This window comes from Pogona vitticeps, chromosome 14 (assembly GCF_051106095.1).
Source record: "Pogona vitticeps strain Pit_001003342236 chromosome 14, PviZW2.1, whole genome shotgun sequence".
Lineage (NCBI taxonomy): Eukaryota > Metazoa > Chordata > Lepidosauria > Squamata > Agamidae > Pogona > Pogona vitticeps.
This window is the reverse complement of record NC_135796.1, coordinates 9,216,151-9,235,681: the sequence shown is the minus strand read 5'-3', so window position 1 is coordinate 9,235,681 and position 19,531 is coordinate 9,216,151. Positions and strand designations below refer to the sequence as shown.

The window sequence follows — 19,531 nt, the reverse complement described above, 5'->3', positions numbered from 1 at the left end:
GCATAACAGGCACCCCATTTAACGACAAATCCGCATAGCAACGCGTTTTTTGAAATCGCTAATGCGATCGCATTGTGATGTTTTAAAAGATAAAATATCGCTTTGCGACAATCGGTAAGCTGTTTCGCTTACTGATTTTCACACAGTGATGTTTTTTCTAACAGCTGATCGGCAGTTCCAAAATGGCCACCGGGTAAAAAAAATGGCCGCCCGCAGTATTTTCGCGCCCTTTCCTCGCTTACCGGGCAGCTAAAATGGTGGCTGTATGGAAGATTTTCGCATAATGGTGAGTTTTTTGCCCATAGGAACGCATTAAATGTGTTTTAATGCATCCCTATGGGCTTTTTTGTTCCGCATAGCAACGAATAGCGACGATTTTTTCTGAACGGATTATCGTCACTATGCGGGTCACCATTGTATAAGAAAATGAAAGATAGCTGTATGAGACCAGGAGCCTAAAGAGAAAGTGTTAGCCTTCTTTCAATCCTCCAACCCCAGAAAAGTGCCTTGGGGGATCAAGGATGAATTAGCAGACCTTCAAAGTCCTCAGTGAAACTGTACACAATGAGAAGGAGACGTAATCTCCTAGAGCCATTTCTGAACTCTCTTGGCTGCCCTGGAGTGTCTCTTTTCCCACCTGATCAGCAAAATACATGATGTTTTATATCTCTGTGCCCTTCCATTCTGACCTGTCCTGCTTCCAAGCAGGGAAGTTGAGTGCACAGAAATGTCAACTGCTATTGCTGGGATGTGGTGGAGCTGCAGGCTAAACCACAGAAGCCTCTGTACTGCAGGGTCAAAAGACCAGCAGTCGTAAGATCGAATCCATGCAACAGAGTGAGCTCCTGTCGCTTTGTCCCAGCTCCTCGCCAACCGAAGCAGTTCAAAAGCATGCAAACGCGAGTAGATAAATAGGTACCACCTTGGTGGGGAGGTAAAAACGGTGTTCCGTGTCTAGTCACGCTGGCCACGTGACAACGGAAACTGTCTTCAGACAAACGCTGGTTCTACGGCTTGGAAACAAGATGAGCTCTGCCCCTAGAGTTGGACACAACTAGACTAAATGGCAAGGAGAACCTTTACCTTTATTGCTTGGGCAGCATTGCTCAGTGGGACTCGCTTCTACGTGGCTTCCTCAGTGTAATGTGGGAGGAAACTTTGGGCTCTGTTGTGTGAACAAACGGGTCAATGCTTCAGTTATCTAGGTTTCTCCTTTAGCAAAGATGAGGATGGGAATGTTGGATACCCCTACTTGAAGGACCATGAAGCGATTTTGGGGTGTTGTGGACAACAGTGATGGGCAACCTGAAATAAAGAGTTAGGGGATCTGGCAAAGAGTTTTTGCTATGGTTTATCTCCAAATTGAAGTGCAAATGCAAGTGGTTGTTGTGGTTTTTTTGGGCTTCTTGGCTGTGTTCTGAAGGTGGTTCTTCCTAACGTTTCGCCAGTCTCTGTGGCCGGCATCTTCAGAGGACAGCAAACTGTGCTCCGGGTAGGCTTGAGCCAAGAAGCCTGAAAAACCCACAACAACCATTAGATCCCGGCCGTGAAAGCCTTCGCGAATACATGCAAATGCAAGGTTTCCATGAGAGGATGTACTGCCAGGTGGTTGGCATTGGGGGGGAGGCAATGTGAGGGATCCCTCTGTCTAATAAAGGGAGAGAACAGCAGCCAAGTGACTTTGAAGAGGAAGCCAGAAGTAAAGTATTTACGCAAGAAGGGCCCTCAACCTCCCTTTTTTTCTGCTGCAGAGAAAGAACTCTGAGCAGGCTGAGTGCTGGTGTGAACGTGTGTTTCCCTTTTCTGGGTGGCATGGAGAAAATTAGAAACTTAGCTAGTAACCACGTTCATTCGTTCGTTCGTTTGTTTGTTTGTTCGTTCATTCGTTCATTTATTATAGTGCCCATCAACTATTTACATGGGCTATTTACATCAGTGAACATATAATAATATATGATTTTTTAAAAATCAGATTACTGAACAAAAAGCAATGTAACTAACAGTACATCCAATACAGCAGGATAAATTACAGTAAAATGAACAACAACTTTAAGGTGTTATTTTAATTTCTTTCTCTTTCCTTTTCCCTCCTCTTCCCTCCTTTAACTAAGGAAGGCCTCCCCAAAAGCTTCCCTGAAAAGCTCCATCTCCAGGAGCTTCTTAAAGGTCCGAAGGGAGTGGGGCTGGCGTATCTCCCAACGGAAGGAGCCAGTTCTAAGACAGCCCAGTTTCTTGTAGATGCCTTCAATGCTTCTCTTCTCAGCCATAAGGCCTGAGAAGACCAGGTAAGATGGGTAGCAGAACTAGGAAGAAGGTGTTCTGACAGGTATGTAACAAGGTCCCAAGCCATTCACAGCCTTCTAAGTTACAGTCATGGCCAAAAATATTGGCACCATTGAAATTCTGTCACAAAATGCAACTCTTCTCTCAGATTTCTGTCAAGTGCTTTGAGTGTTCTGTGGTGTAATGAAAAGGTCCAACAGGAATTGCCAGGAAATGCAAGGGGACCCCCATAGTGTGATAGTCAGGGTAACAGGCAGACCTCATCACTGCAAAGCTCTGTGTTTGCCTTTAAGAAACTATTATCTCCTCCTGGGGCAGCAATGTGGAGAAGAAGAATCACTGCATGGAGGAGTTCTGAAATAGTCAAAACTCTCCTGTTGGCAACAGCAACTAGTGGGGGCGCTATCTGAACTGGGTAGATCTTGTTCCGCGGATAAATCTGAAGCCTGCTGGTAGTTCGCCTCTCTGCCGGTCTCATCGTTGATTTTGGGGTGGGGGCTTTCTTCACTCGGCTGTGAAGAAAGTAGACTCCCGTCTACTTTAACTGCTCTGTGAGTGGTTATCAAAGTTCTCCTTGGACCAATCTATCTCTCCTGGAGTGTCCAATCATTCCATTTTTGGATCAGGATGTGGTCTTCTGGCTGAGCGTTGTGTTCTAGTTGGTCACCAGCCTCTGGTGTGGTGGTGTGTACCAATGGAGAGAAGAAGGACAGGACAGCAAAGCAACAACATGTTGCTTAATGTCTATGTCTCCTATTTCTTTGGATGTTAACACGATTTTGGTTAGTGGCAGGATCCAGAGGGAGGGGGGGATCAGCCATAAAGTACAGTGGTGCCCGCAAGAAGGGCGTTCCGTTTGATGACGAAATCGCTTGGCGTTGATGTTTTGCAATCGCAAAAGCGATCACAAAATGATGTTCCCTATGGTGGAATTTCGCTTTGCGATGATCAGTTCCCTGCTTCGGGAACCGATCATCGCAAAGCAATGATTTTTTAACAGCTGATCGATGGTTTCAAAATGGCCGCCAGGTAAACAAAATGGCCGCCCGCTGTGTTTTTGCACGGATTCCTCTCTGCACAGGCAGTGAAAATGGTGGCGCTATGGAGGATCTTCACTGGACGGTGAGTTTCAAGCCCCTAGGAATGCATTAATCTGGTTATAATGCATTTCCATGCGCTTTTTAAAATCGCATTACAGCGTTTTCGTTCTACAGCAATTTCGCTGGAGCGAATTAACGTCCTAATGCGAGGCACCACTGTAATTCATAAGGGGACAATTTTACTCTGCCCTTGCAGCACACCTTAAACAGATTGCTATCGGAAGAACCTGTTTTAAGGTTTTTTCGTTTAAAGTCCGCAATGATCTTCATCAGCATGTTTTAAGAGTTCTGTTAACTCTTTCCACTCTTCTTGATGGTTGTGGCCTCCAGGCACTATTTGTTTTAAGATCTTTGTTAGCTTATTTACAAAGTGTTTGCCCACATCTGAGTTTAACCCTTGGGGTAATTAAAAAAAACTCTTATCCTGCTCTCATTTTTTTTTCCATAGTGTAACTGCACCCTAAGTTAAGGATACCTGCATTCCTCTGTGTTATTCTCACCTGGAGGTGAGGAAGCAAAAACAACTTGAAAATTCCTCACTGAGAGGCCTCATCCAGTCAAGACAAGCTGAAATGAGAATAAAGTACCATATTTTTCTGTGTATAAGACTATACTTTTGTCTAAAATCTTTAGACTAAAAATTGAGGTTCGTCTTATACACAGAAGTAAGCTGAGGAGAGAACAAAAATAAGTGGAGGGGAAAGCAAAGATCAAAGCGATCCTGCAATTTTGGATTAGAAAAGTGTGGGTCGTCTTATACATGGGGGCATCTTATACACAGAAAAATACGGTATGTATTGCGCTTCCTTTATGTTGCTCATATAGAGGAGAAAGGTAGCAGTTAAACATACATTTCAATGCATGTGACCAGCACAGTCCTTCTTCCAGTTCCACAGATGGTGTTGTTATAAAGAGGGAATTGAAAACGTCTGGTTAGATGTGAATGGTATGTTTTTATTTCAGTTCCTCTTAGATCTGAACCACTGTGGAACATGGCACTATGGTAATACCACACCGCACAGTAATAATGAGTCTCGTCTTCAGCCTGGACATTGCTGATGGTTAAATACCAAGTATTTCGAGAGCTCTCCTTGGAAGCAGAAAACCGGCTGAGGTCTCCAGAGCCAGGGATTTCACTGCTAGAGTAGAAGTAAATGAACCTCGGAGGATGTCCAGGCGTTTGCTGGTACCAGGACTGTGCATAGCTCTCCACTTGCCCACTGCTCATGGAACAGGAGAGTTTCACAGTCTGCCCGAGGGATGCTGACACGGAAGGCTCCTGAGTCAAAACTGGTTGAGAACTGGACACTGGGGAAAGAAGAATAACATTGGCTTATATAGGTAGGTTCTCTGTTCAAGAGACCAGCTCAAAATAACCATTGCCTGATCAGCTCACCAGTACACCATGTTCCCAACAGGACAAGAAGGAAAGTCCCCATCATGGTGATGATGCCTCACACTTCTGAAGGATGCAGTTCTTGTAGTACTGAAACTGTTGTTTCCTGCCCTTTATGTCCATTTCCTTTACAATACGATTTGCATGTCCGTGCCCCTCAGCCTACATCCAGACGCAAAGCTTTGCATCCTCATAAAGAATGTTACTTTTAGAGCTATAAAAGTAAGCCGTTTGCTGTACAGCTCTTCTTGGCTGCCCATCAGTTCCTCTGTTGACATGACTTATCACTGGCTCAGAGTGAAATCAACGTATGTTTAGACACAGTATTTCTTCAAGTTGTGAAAAATGTCATCACTCAGGGTTCTCTTCATCTGTATCTCTTCCATGTGAGACACTCTGTTCCAACCATGAGATATAAATGGTCATTTGAGGGTAAACATGGCCTCCCTTCCCAAGCTTTTCTAGACAGAGAATACTTAAACGTAGTTTACCATTCCCTTCTTGAGTATTCCTTGGGACTCTGGAGCTTGGGTCCTCCCAGGAGGCACAGAGTGGAATCAAACTCCCAAAGTCTTGCTCTGCATCCAAATACCCAACTCACTGAGCTATCCAGCTAGTTACAAATGTGCTTAAACCTAATTCACCACACTCCGAACTAAATGCTGAGCCAACCAAGCTTACATTCTGCAAACACAGTCTTACTTGTGCAAACAAATCCAGGATCACAGTCCTTCTGCAGTCCTGGAAAGTCCATCCCCTTCATATTTGGTTCCTGTCATCCTGCATACATTCTGCATGAAACAAAATAGAAGACAAGCAACTGGTGTGGGACAAAAGAGAGAGAGCTGGCATGGGCAAAAGGGGTATTCTGTGGGGAAAATAACGTTGACCCCTTTGCAAAGCTTTGCAGAACTCCATCTTGCTCAGTGCAAAGAGCATTTGGCTTCCTCTGTGTTTGCTCTACAATTCCTGCACCCAGACTCTAGACCAAGAGCTCCCCCCTGGGGCTGGATATGTAATGTTCATTTCTAACATTTACCAGTTCTGTTCTACCTGAAGAATTTCCCTGGGTTTCACAGAAAAGATGCATTCAAAAGACTGATGGAGTACTAATATAACTCCGGCTACACAATTCACCTTATCTGTAGATCTCCTGTGGCTGGAAATGAGGAGTGCATGGCCAAAGAAAATATACTCAAGTTGCAGATTTGCTATCATTATGATGTGCAAAGAGTAGGATAGTGTGGGACGGAGGGGAAACGGTTAACCCTTCTAACCTTCCACCAGCAGTTTAAGCAGAGGAATGATTAGACTCTTCTCATTTGCTGACCAGTGTTTCTGAATAGAAGAGGGTTCCAAGGTTTCAACTAACTGACCACTTCTTCTACACAAATTGTTGATTTTAAATCACAAGAAGGTTTCTTGAACCTTAAAGGGAAACCAGCAAAACCAGGCAGCTGGACATGGGACAGATTGTATTTGTCCTCAGTGTGGAAGGGATGGTCACTCTCGAATTGGCCTCCTCGGCCACGCTGTTCCAAGTTCTCCATACAGAGCACGTTACCATATTGCATTAAATAATAAATTGACTACTGAACTTAAGATGCAAAGAGGGGAAGTAAGTTCAAATATTTTTTATCCTATTTTGGGGTGGATTTGTTGAATTTGTATTAGTGAAATGAAAGGGGAAAGCCTCTAAACAACAATCAATACAATTTTGGAAAGGAGGTTTGTATTAAAAGTATTGTTCCAAAGGGTCCCGTGGGTATGGGGGTGCATGGTGGTTTAGATCGTATTAGTAAGTATTTTGCATTTGTTTTTGTTTTGGAAATTTAAAAAATAAATTAAAAAGAAAAAAGAAAAGAACTAAAACTCCATAAAGGGGTGGCACTGTTGTTGTTTTTTGTCCTACAGCCAAAACCGGTCCATGTGTTTTTATTTAGTGGGAAATCAGCAGCCGATTCATTTGCAAGACCACTGCTCAGTCATGGGAAATTTGGGTAATTTAGCCCTTCTAAGAATGGTGTTTCCCCTTTGAGGGCAGCATCTTGCCTTGGTCTGCCTGAAACTCCTTATGCTTTGATAAGAAGTTCCTCCAGTCTGTAACTTGATTGCATTTTCTTTGGCCATGCATTCTGTAACTCCCTACCATGCATGATGGAAGAAATGTATGGTAGAAATGCAACATCTTTTGGCGCTTTTCAACCCTACTTTCAGTTCACTGAGCAGATCCCTTCCCATAGAGAAAAAAATAATTTTTTTCTGCTCCCATAGACTTTGAGAATCAACATTATTGGTCTCAGTTACACAAGCCCTGTCTTTCAAGTGATGAAAGCCGTATTTGTCATAGCACATACTTTTTCATCAGCTCCATATCTTGCACTAAGCATGCTTTGTTTTGTGATTACTCATTGCAAAGTAAATGTGGCCTTGGTTGGTCCTTGGAAAGAAAACAAACTCAAGTTGTAAGTATTGTCATTCACTTGATGGAGGAGATACTGAGAAAATTAATATCCATTATAACATTTAGATTAACCCTCAAATGATAACTAGATTTCTTTGTTCATTTTTGAATGCATGTGTGAAGAGTCAATGTGGGGGAAAAGTGTTTGGATAAGCACAGTAATGGAAGAATGTGAATGTCTGAGGAGAAGAAAGTGCTGCCTTTCCTTCAAGTAACCACCAAAATCTTTGAAACAGGAGTAAGAGGGAGTAAGCTGTTCATTTGTTGAAATGCTGCTTTCTTTTGGGTTTGCCTTGCCTTTGTTTTGTTTTTTAACTGCAAGTCCCTTCGTACTTGAAAAATGATGAAATCTGAGTGTTGGAGCCAATTGTTACATAAAAATAATCCTTCCTTCCTTCCTAAGGAAACAGTATTAGTTGTTTTGAATAGTACTTCAACAGTTCTGTTAGAAACATTATGATGTTTGTGGCGATCAACCCTTTGTGGCCCCTATTTCTTTGGGCCCCACAAAGGACCATGCACCCTTTTCGCTGCCACCAGGTATTCTCCTAATACCAATTTATGTCCCACACGGGTGCTGCCAACCCTAAGGGTCATGTAACTTAGGAAGCAGGGATTTTAATTAAGTATTCTTTTATTATTGAACAAATCAAAAGGAAAATCACAATAGAACTGTTTCAGGTGTTAAAGCATATTGGATCATGTAGTCAATCACTTTTATTCTGAACTGTTCAATGCTTTAAATCAAAATCGCTCAGGTAATGTTTATACATTCATTCCTGCTTGTTCAGTGTGTTTTAAACTTCTCAATTTCCTCTCCTAACCCCCTTAGATCTATTCACTAACCTTCTCATTCGTTCTCCTAAACCCTAACTCCCTTTCCACATCTTCAACTGTTCCTAACACTCTCTATCTCTCCCACTGTCTAACTGTCTCTCCAATTCCTTAACTGTCACTCTAGCTCCGCCCCTCCTGCTCTATCCTTGACTCCTCCCCCTTAGCTGCTGTGATGGACAGGTAGGAATGACGTCACCTTTTCCACATTCCGCTACAGTGTTCCCTCCCCAGCCTCCAAAATATTAGGCATTCATTTGTTCTCATGGATATCCATCCCTCCATGGTTGCAACTTACATCTACCAGCTCATTGGAAATGATATGAAGGTAGGAATGATTGCTTCTAAGCATTTTCCATTGAATGCTTCTTGCCACAGGTTGATTTTCTTACACAGAAAAATTAAACGTAAATGAGTAGATGCACAATGCTCTTTTCATAGAATCATAGAAGAGTGAAGTTGGAAGGGGCCTCCAGTGTTGCCTCCAGTGTTGAACTCAAACCAACTGCCAGGTTGCACCACCAACAAAAAGATATACAGTGGTGCCTCGCATAGCGACAGTAATCGGTGCAGCAAAAATCACTGCTAAGCGATTTTGTCACTATGCGATTTAAAAAAGCCCATAGGAATGCATTGAAACCCCTTCAATGCAATCATATGGGCTTAAAACTGACCTTTAAGCGAAGGTCCTCCATACGGCGGCCATTTTTTTTACCTGGTGGCCATTTTGGAACCGCCGATCAGATGGAGAAAATCATCGCTTTGTGGTAATCAGTAAGCGAAACAGGGAACCGATCATCGCAAAGCAAAAAAAACCCCATTCAGACCATCACAAAGCGATCACAAAAGCGATCGCAAAATTTTCATCGCTATGCGATTTCGTCATTAAACGGGGCACCCATTAAGCGAGGCACCACTGTAAATAGATACAAACCAAACAACTGCTGGCACTCAAAGAAGGTCCCGAAGCAAATGGTAATAATAATAATAACACTTCGGGGGGGGGAGGCTAAAACCCCTATCTGAGAAATTCTAATATGCAGACCCCAGGGGGAAAAAAGAATAATAGAATATAAACAAAGCAGCACAAAATACCCTCCCCACACTCCCACCACATCAAAAATAATCCCCACAAAGCATAAATGATAACTAATAAAAACTAAATAACTAAAATAGAAACCCAAATAGCAAATAGAAATACCTCCACCCAAGAGAAGACAACTGAATTATGGTTACTAACTAGGAGGGAAACAAAACAAACACAAACGCATACACCTCAAAAAAAAAAACCATTGACTGCTCTACACTAAATAAATAAAAAAATAAAAGTAGAAAATAAATTGAAAGATGAATTGCATGGAGACAAAGCAATTCCAGATAAAGATAAAGATCCTGTTTTACACGCATGCGCGCGCGCACGCACGCACACACACACACACGCACGCACACACACACACACACACGCACACACACACACACGCACGCACACACACACACACACACACACACACACACACACACACACACACACACACACACACACATCCCCAGTTCCCCTCTAAATGCTTTTAACAGACTCTAGTCAGTGGGACAAAAACCATACCAAAGAAGAGGAAATGCAAGAAAGCAAAGTGGCTGTCCAACGAGGCCTTACAAATAGCAGAGAAGAGAAGGGAAACAAAATGCAAGGGAGGTAGGGAAAGTTACAGAAAAGTGAATGCAGACTTCCAAAGAATAGCAAGGAGAGACAAGAGGGCCTTCTTAAATGAACAGTGCAAAGAAATAGAGGAAAATAATAGAAAAGGAAAAACCAGAGATCTGTTCAGGAAAATTGGAGATATCAGAGGAACCTTCTGTGCAAAGATGGACATGATAAAGGACAAAAATGGAAGGGACCTCACAAAAGCAGAAGACATCAAGAAGAGGTGGCAAGAATACACAGAGGAATTATATCAGAAAGATTTGGATATCCCGGACAACCCAAATAATGTAGTTGCTGACCTAGAGCCAGACATCCTGGAGAGTGAAGTCAAGTGGGCCTTAGAAAGCCTGGCTAACAACAAGGCCAGTGGAGGTGATGGCATTCCAGTGGAACTATTTAAAATTTTAAAAGATGATGCTGTTAAGATGCTACTTTCAATATGCCAGCAAGTCTGGAAAACTCAACAGTGGCCAGAGGACTGGAAAAGATCAGTCTACATTCCAATCCCAAAGAAGGGCAGTGCCAAAGAATGCTCCAACTACCGGACAATTGCACTCATTTCACATGCTAGCAAGGTTATGCTCAAAATCCTACAAGGTAGGCTTCAGCAATATGTGGACTGAGAACTTCCAGAAGTACAAGCAGGATTCCGAAGGGGCAGAGGAACTAGAGACCAAATTGCTAATATGCGCTGGATTATGGAGAAAGCCAGAGAGTTCCAGAAAAACATCTACTTCTGCTTCATTGACTATGCAAAAGCCTTTGACTTGTGGACCACAGCAAACTATGGCCAGTCCTTAAAGAAATGGGAGTGCCTGACCACCTTATCCATCTCCTGAGAAACCTATATGTGGGACAGGAAGCTACAGTTAGAACTGGATATGGAACAACTGATTGGTTCAAAATTGGGAAAGGAGTACGACAAGGCTGTATATTGTCCCCCTGCTTATTCAATTTATATGCAGAATACATCATGCGGAAGGCTGGACTGGAGGAATCCCAAGCTGGAATTAAGATTGCCGGAAGAAATATCAACAACCTCCGATATGCAGATGATACCACTCTGATGGCAGAAAGTGAGGAGGAACTAAAGAACCTTGTAATGAGGGTGAAAGAGGAGAGTGCAAAAACGGTCTGAAACTCAACATCAAAAAAACTAAGATCATGGCCACTGATCCCATCACCTCCTGGGAAATAGAAGGGGAAGATATGGAGGCAGTGACAGATTTTACTTTCTTGGGCTCCATAATCACTGCAGATGGAGACAGCAGCCACGAAATTAAAAGACGCCTGCTTCTTGGGAGGAAAGCAATGAAAAACCTTGACAGCATCTTAAAAAGCAGAGATATCACCTTGCCAACAAAAGTCCGAATAGTCAAAGCTATGGTTTTCCCTGTAGTGATGTATGGAAGTGAGAGCTGGACCATAAAGAAAGCTGACCGCCGTAGAATTAATGCCTTTGAATTGTGGTGCTGGAGGAGACTCTTGAGAGTTCCCTGGACTGCAAAGAGAACAAACCTATCAATTCTAAAGGAAATCAACCCCGAGTGCTCACTGGAAGGACAGATCCTGAAGCTGAGGCTCCAATACTTTGGCCATCTCATGAGAAGAGAGGACTCCCTGGAAAAGACCTTGATGTTGGGAAAATGTGAAGGCAAGAGGAGAAGGGGACGACTGAGGACGAGATGGTTGGACAGTGTCATCGAGGCAACCAACATGAATCTGACACAACTCCAGGAGGCAGTGGAAGATAGAAGGGCCTGGCGTGCTCTGGTCCATGGGGTCACGAAGAGTCGGGCATGACTAAATGACTAAACAAGTCAGTGGGACACATCCAACTGCCCATGGCCATTCAACATCCAGTCTCTCAACATACAGACCAACACATACCTATATACAAATTATATACTATGTGGAATTGCCACAGCAAGAATGTCTCACATTTCTGAAGGCAGCTCTTTAGTCTCTAAACAGATTTTTCTTGTGATCCAGATTGTGTAGCTGGATTTGTGAGGGTAGTTGTCCCTCACAGGACGGAGTAGGAAGGCCAGCAATATGATTCACTCATCTCCACATACAGAAATCAAATTATGTTCTATTGTGTAAGCTTTTTTTAAAATCTCCTCTCCTCCTCCAAGGACGTTCTTGTCGCACTTCCCCATTAGATTGCACCACAGTGCAACGTGCTACCACTGCTGTCCCATCGAGCACAGTAATAATAGGCTTCGTCATCAAACTGGGAATTGGTGATGGTTAAATAGCCAACGTTGCCCGTCTGGGAACCAGTGAACCGATCTGGAATCCCTTCTCCCCTTGTGCTAGTGCTGTAGACCACAAAGCGAGGGCTCTGTCCAGGTTTTTGCTGATACCATGAAATACTGTATTTGGTGTCAGGCACAGTACAGGAGAGTTTAGCCGTTTGTCCCTGGGACACAGAATGCGAGGCAGGTTGAATCCATGTTGGCTGAGAACCAACACCTTGAAGAAAAAAGGAAAAAGCAAACACAAGGACCTTGATACATATCCTGAGCTTTTGCAGAACTGTAAAGCATGATATTGCTCTGAAGAACACAGAGATCTTCTCTTCTTATCTAATGCAAGCTCACTCTGCAGACTTACCTGAGCAATAGGTGAGAAATGCCAGCAATAGCAGAAGCCCAGTCATGGTGATGTCTCTAAACCAGCATTGACTTTCCGAAGGCAAAAGGCAACTGATTGGGATTGCTCCCCTTCTTTTCTTTAATCCTCTGGAGCTGAAGATCCCCCTTCATGCAAATGAATCTTCAGCTCAAAGCATCTGGCAAGAATGTCATCAATGTCTTAAGTATTATAGGATGTTCTAGAAAAACCTGTGCTAGTAGATTTGCATACATGGGCTCTTCTTTAAATGTTTGCTTCCTTTTGTTGAAGTAGCAATGTGTGAAGCTCATGCTTTGATTAGGTTGAGCATGAAGCCTTAGCTAAAGACTGATGAGACACAAAAATAAAGGACATTTTCCAGTGGGATCCCATAAAGGCCTTTTGTAGTCTGGAAGTCTTATTTGAGGATTGGCCTACATTAACACTATCACAGGATCAACAGAAGGGAGACAATCAGAGAATCACAGTGTTAATATTGAATTGCATCCAAGAGTTGAAACAGAAATGGCCAGTCGATCAAAGTAGCCAAAGAGCTTTCTCAATTCCAGAATAAAAAGATATGGACTATGGAAAATGCCTTAATCTGTTTCATCCACAGAAGTGAAGAGAGTCAAGCAAGCTTCTTTCTGTCAATGCAGGAGTCCCTCGGGTGGGCACAAACTAGCCACGGATGTTTATTTTCATGGGCAAAACCAGCGTAGAATCTCACCCCAGGACCTACGGAGGAAAAGGGTGGGTTTTGATTCATGATTTTGATGGAAATGACTGAAGAAGAGAAACAAACAGGCATGTATATATGTATACTAGTTACAGTACGTAAATAAATAATAAGAACCACTAAACCCCGCACCTCAGGTTTTAATGGGTCATGATGGTTGTACATGGTGCTTTCTCATGGAGGAGTTCGATCTCAGGGCAAGTGGCACATAACGACAAGAAGTTAAGAGTTTTCCCAGGTTGCACCAGATCTTCCTGGTCCTGCATAAAGTGCTTGCACGTGCGTTGCACTTCTGTGAGACTGACACACTCAAGAGCCGAGGATAAGGGGAGCAGGCTTGGGAGACACCTGTGGGGTGGGTGTGTTTGAGCACAACAGGAAACTAAGCACCAGGACTTTGCAGCCTTCTTCCTGGACAAACCGTGGCAGCAGTGGAGAAGTGAGCCTTCCATTCTATTGTGTGTGCATAGAAGTAAAGTCATGCAGAATGAGAGCCCCAGAAAAGGACAGTGACTGTATTTTGCCACCTGCCAGCCACCCCATCATGTCTTTTCCCCAGCTATGAGTTGCCATACTACTTCACTTCCCGGGTTTTATGTGCATTCTGGACTTGCTCATCTGAATTCCCTTTCTGCCTATTTCCAGCATCCGATAGCCCAGAAACTCTTCTAATCCCTCTCCCAACCTTTGGCTGCCCCACCTCTGAAAGATCACAAGGCCCCTCCCTTTATCTCAAATTTGGGCTCCACGCAAGGAGCTGCTGCTGGCCAAAGAACTCTCATAGCACTGAAGAGTTCCACAGATCCCTCTGAGGCAGATGCTTCCAGCCGAACGAATGCCCTTCCACCACAACGCTTGCCTGCACGTTTCCCGTACGAACCTCCCAGTGCCAATATAGAAGGGCTCATCAATGCAAACGTTGCACTCAGAAGTAAAAACAGCCGCCCTGGCTCTGTGGAAACAGAAAACAGGCTCTTTTGCATCCATTATGATGTCCCACCTGTCTCAATTCTCATGTGGCCCCTGCTTGTTTCACCAAACTAAGAGCTCACGCTACATGCCCCTCAGCTCCCACCAGTTGATTACATCAACATCACCTATTATTAATGATAGATGCCCAGGCCATATGTCATTTAAAAAGAACCCAATAGAAATTGTTTATTGTTACATATGTTGATTGAATAAGCAATGTTGTTAACTCTTAACAAACATTCTCCTTTATTCCTCTCAACCACCACTCTCCCACCCAAACTCCAAAACTCTTCCTAAACTTACATTAATACGAATTACATTACATTACTTTTACATTATAGGTTAATGGGTCGGAGACCACAAATAAAGATTGATTGATACATTATAGGGACGTGGTGGCGCTGTGGGTTAACCCGCTGAAGCCTCTGTGCTGCAAGGTCAGAAGACCAGCAGTCGTAAGATCGAATCCATGTGATGGAGTGAGCCCCCATGCTTGTCCCAGCTCCCGCCAACCTAGCCATTCGAAAGCATGCAAAATGTTTTCTTTTTATTAGTGGCTTTGCTTTCTCAACTGTGGGAAGGGAAGGCAGCCTCCCCAATTCCTCCTTATGGCTGCCCTCTTTGAAAACTCCTTGCTCTTGCCTTCACCCTTACCCATTAACCCGCCCACAGGTACTTTTGTCACAAAGCTCTCCATATGAGGGGGACCACTTTCCCAGGTCACCTCCAAATTATCAGGCAACTTCCTTTAAAATGCTATCTCAACCACTTGGTTTATTTCAGATTTTTTGAGATTCTCATCATCTGGTTCTCTCCCATAAATCTCTGGTTTCTTAGGTAGTGGTTTGTTTTGCAGGATTCTCAGTGCTTTTGCAGCTGCATGTGGAGCCTTCTTAATACTACAGTGGTGCCTCGCTTGACGACGTTAATTTGTTCCAGCGAAATCGCTGTAGAGCGAAAACGTCATCAAACGAAATTTTTAAAAAACCATTGAAATGCATTAAAACCGGTTAATGCGTTCCAATGGGCAAAATATCTAATTGTCCAGCAAAGATCCTCCATACAGAAACCATTTTCAGGTGCCTGTCTTGCGAAAACTGCCTCCTAAAAACAGCGGGGAGCCATTTTGAGCAGCCGGCTGCCATTTTGAAAACCCGACAATCAGCTGTTTTGATCGTCGTAATGCAAAGAATCGGTTCCTGAAGCAGGGAACGGATCATTGCAAAGTGAAAAACCCCACTAAAACATCATTTTGGATTCGTCATTATATGGGGTAATCGTTAAGTGGGGCACAACTGTAGTCCCTTCAGCTTTCCAGTGCTGTTGTAACAAATCTACAGGTCCTGACCATGCTTACTGCAATTTATTCTCCTTTATGGGCCTCAGCATCACTTCATCATCCTCGGGCCACAATGTTCTTTCCTGGGCCTTTTTATCACTTCAGCTTTCCTTCTTTACTTGAGCACCCTTTTAAGATTTGCTCTGCTATTTCTTTTTATTATTATTATTTTCTTTTTATTATTATTATAATTTATAAAATCCATCCATGCTTATTTAATATCGTGTCACCTGGGTTCAGCTTATAATTATTTGTTAATACAACTACAATATATATTAAGCTCTTAATCTATGCAACGTATTTCTAACCATTGATAAAACAAGTTCCATGTTTGATAATATTCTGCATCTTCCTTTCCTTTGATTTTCAGTGTCAGTCTATCCATTTCAGCGCAGTCCAATATCTTTCAAATTATTTCTTGATCTGTAGGTGTTTCTTCATTTTTCCAGTATTGTGCGAATATAATCCTTGCGGCTGTTAAAATATGCAGTATTAAATATACATTTTGTTTATCAGCACTTTCTGGTATTATACCTAATAGAAAGAGTTCTGGCTTAAAATCTACATTTTAAAAATTATTTTAACAAGCCATATACTGTATGTATTTTTTCCAAAAAAAAATTGTTTTATCACAGGTCCACCAAAGGTTAGAGGGATTGAAACTCAGCTTAGCTGCAGAGGCACTGAACCCACGCACCACAAAAAGAGGAAAAGAAAAGTACTTGTAATAGGAGTCTCCCTACTATGTGGGATGGAAACTAAAATATGCTGGGATGATCCATGGACCTGCCAGGTATGCTGTCTCCCTGGAGCACAGACTAGGATTGTGACAGAAGGATTGACATCACTCATAAAACCCATGGATACATATCCATTCCTTGTTATCTATGTGGGAACAAACAACACATCCAAGAGCAGCTTTGAAGAGATCACATCAGACTCAAAGATCTGGGAACGAAACTTGAGGACTTTGGAGCCCAAACATTTTTCTCATTCATCCTACCAGTACTGGGAAGAGGAATAGAAAGGGAAAGGACAATACTCCTGGTGGATGACTGGCTACGAAGGTGGTGTCGATGTGAGAGGTTTGGTTTTTGGGACCACGGGCTAAGCTTCCTGGAAGAAGGACTGCTAGCAAGAGACGGCTTGCACCTCACAAGGACTGGGAAGAATATGTTTGGCCACAGCATGAAGAGCTTCATCAGGTGGGCTATAAACTGAATTAGAAGAGGGAGGGAGACACAAACACAGAGATAAAGATAGATGAAGCCTTACACACAATGAGAGGAATGGACTAAACATTTCTAATGAGGGTCAATAATAACATTAACATTAATAATAATAATAATATTCATAAAAATGTACAAAGAAAAGCAGGCCTCAAATCGCACAACCTCCGGTGTCTGTGTACAAATGCCAGGAGTATGGGAAACAAACAAGAAGAACTAGAAATCTTAGCTCAGGAGGGTAAATATGAATTGATAGGAAACGTGGTCTGATGACTCCCATGACCTGAATACAGCAATTGAAGAATATAAATTGTTCAAAAGGACCAAAAAGAATAGAAGGGGAGGTGGAGTTGAAGTATATGTAAAAAATAACACGTTCCTACATAGAAAGACAAAAGGAGGTTGGCTGTCCCATTGTGAGCATCTGGATCAAAGTACGTGGGACAAAAAAAACAAAAGGAACATGGTAGCTGGAGTCTACTACTAGCTGCCCAATCAAAGAGAGGAAGCAGATGAAACTTGAAAAACAAATTGCAAGGATTTCCAAGAGACACAATGTAGTAGTGATGGGAGATTTTTATTATCCTGGTATTTGTTTGGAGGCAAATTTTGCCAAGTATGTTTCCCCCAAGAAATTCCTGCTTTGTTTGGCTGATAATTTTCTCCTACAAAAAGTGGAGAAACTAGAGGATGTTATCCTTGACTTGATTCTAACCAACAGAGACAACTTGGTGGAGGATGTGGCACTAAGGGGAACTCTGAGCGAGAGTGACTATGTTCTACTGGAAGTCTTTATTTCAAAGGAAGCCAAAGCAGAGTGTAGCCACATATACATTGCCACACGTACATTGCCAACAGTGATGTATAAATGAGGGCTTATTAACACTGTTGCTCATGTACAGAATGTATACAAGGACCCTTATAGTGGATATTTGCACATTTCAGTAGTAAATGTCTTGGGTAAATGATCTATTTCATTCCCCCACAAACCCCTCATCCCATAGACTTTTTTCATTGATTTCTTGTTTGCCCTTTGACCTTCAGAGTCCCATCTAAGAGGCCTGTTTCCTCCATCCTAAGCTATAACAACTTCATGAGTTATGAGAAAAGAAGGAACATTATAAGGTAGAAGTCAGAGGTGCAACAATGTCTGCTGAGATGTTGCTTCACTGCTCTAGGGAGGAAGGAGGAAGGTTTCTGTCTCAGTTCCCCATCAGAATAAACCACTGTGAGACATATCGCTTGTACCCTCCCAGTTAGCACAGTGATAATTGGCCTCATCTTCAGCCTGGGCATTAGTGATGGTTAAAAAGCCTGTGTTCCCAGATTCAGAAGCCGTGAACCGATCGGGGATCCCTTCTCCTCTGTTGCTGCAGCCATCACAGTGCACAAAGCGAGGGGGCTGTCCAGGTTTCTGTTGATACCAGCTGAAGGTAAGCCAATTACCATCACTACTTCCAGTGCAGGAGAGTTTCACTGTTTGTCCCAGAGACACCGATGCGGAGGCCGGCTGTGTCACTGTTGCCTCAGAACGGATACCTTGGGAAGAAGAGAAAGCAAAAAAATACGATGAGTCTGGTGCATTTTCTGTGCTCTCAAATATCTGAAAAGCATTATTTACAGATGGCAAATACATAACGCAAACAGATAGGTACAGCATGAAGTTCATTTTACATGACCTTACCTGAGCAGTAGCTGAGAAGGGCAAGGAGAAACAGAGCCTGGCCCATGGTGAGCTCTATAGAGATGCTTGATTTTGATTCAGGAAGACAACTAGGTGATGTCCTTGCCTCCTTTCTTTAATGCTCAAGGACCACAGAACAGCCCTTTCATGCAAATTTCTTCTGTGCTCACTGGCCTAGCAAGAGCCCATCTATCTGATTAAGATTTGTTATTGTCACACAAGGGAGCACTCGTTTGCATTAGGAAAGTAAGTAAAACAGTGAGAATGTTCATCACATTGACCACAACAAATGTAGGATATAGTAGATTAAATGGAAAGGTGAAGGACAAGGAAGAAAATCCACTAATCAAGTTGATGCCTGATAAATTTTTAGGAAGGAAGGTGTTAATAGTGCATGTTCCAAGCACGAGACAGGCAAGCACTCAAGCTGGTTTGCATCTTCATCTATGCAAGCCAGGTTTTTCAATAAAAGGAATAAAGCTGGACCCAAATAATAATAAATCAAAATACCTTTGGTAGGAATAATAAAATTCTTCACTCTCTTCCTCTACCTGATTTGAGGATTCACCAACTTTTCCAGAACTTAGGGAAAAGGTTAAGGGGATGAGGATGAGCACTCTTGGGTGCATACTTAGCACTGTATAGGTTTGATTTATGTGCATGAAAGAGAAAAAGGTGCACACGGACACCCCAAAGCGTTCTACGAATGCAGTGAGTCGTGTGCTGCTCGGCTTCACTCGACAGGTGCCGATGTCAATGGCAGGCTGTCCACAGACAGTTATGAGTGGAGGTTTTGGCTGTTTGGAGCCATTGTCTGCTTATTCTTGCTTAACTCCTATCCTGCATGTGTGTGGAGAGAGGAGAGAACTTCTGGGAGGTGAGGGCAACTCAGACACCTCGTCACAGAGCGGGGAGGGAAGAGGTGTTTCAGTATCTAAAACACACACAGGGTCACAGTTTCCTACTCAGAAAAAGGCAAATGGAAGATTCCAGGAAACTGTTCAAATTAATCGTCTCAGCCTTTAAGAGATTCAGAATGAAGTTAGTCTGTAGCACTCCCAAACTTTTCACCACACGCTGTACAGTCTTGTAAGTACATAACGCACAGCTGAGTTTAAAAGCAGAGTGAAGAACAAACTGCATCAGATGAGGGACTGTATCATGTCGATG

The 19,531-nt window shown here is 42.9% G+C and overlaps 1 long non-coding RNA gene and 1 gene segment (V, D, J or C); both read right to left on the bottom strand.

Moving 5' to 3' along the window:
- The window catches only part of LOC140702671 (immunoglobulin lambda variable 2-23-like), a 276,893-nt gene that overhangs the window by 121,603 nt on the left and 135,759 nt on the right, over positions 1 to 19,531 (bottom strand).
- LOC110070478 (uncharacterized) lies at positions 1,863 to 17,899 on the bottom strand. 2 transcript variants are annotated; one of them, XR_013539202.1, is made up of 3 exons: positions 12,399 to 17,899; positions 5,482 to 5,570; positions 1,863 to 4,691 (listed from the first exon to the last, which is right to left on the bottom strand). It is a non-coding gene; the product is annotated as an uncharacterized LOC110070478 (long non-coding RNA). The 2 variants fall into 2 exon arrangements; XR_012081928.2 differs by lacking the exons at positions 5,482 to 5,570; positions 12,399 to 17,899 and adding an exon at positions 4,780 to 5,461.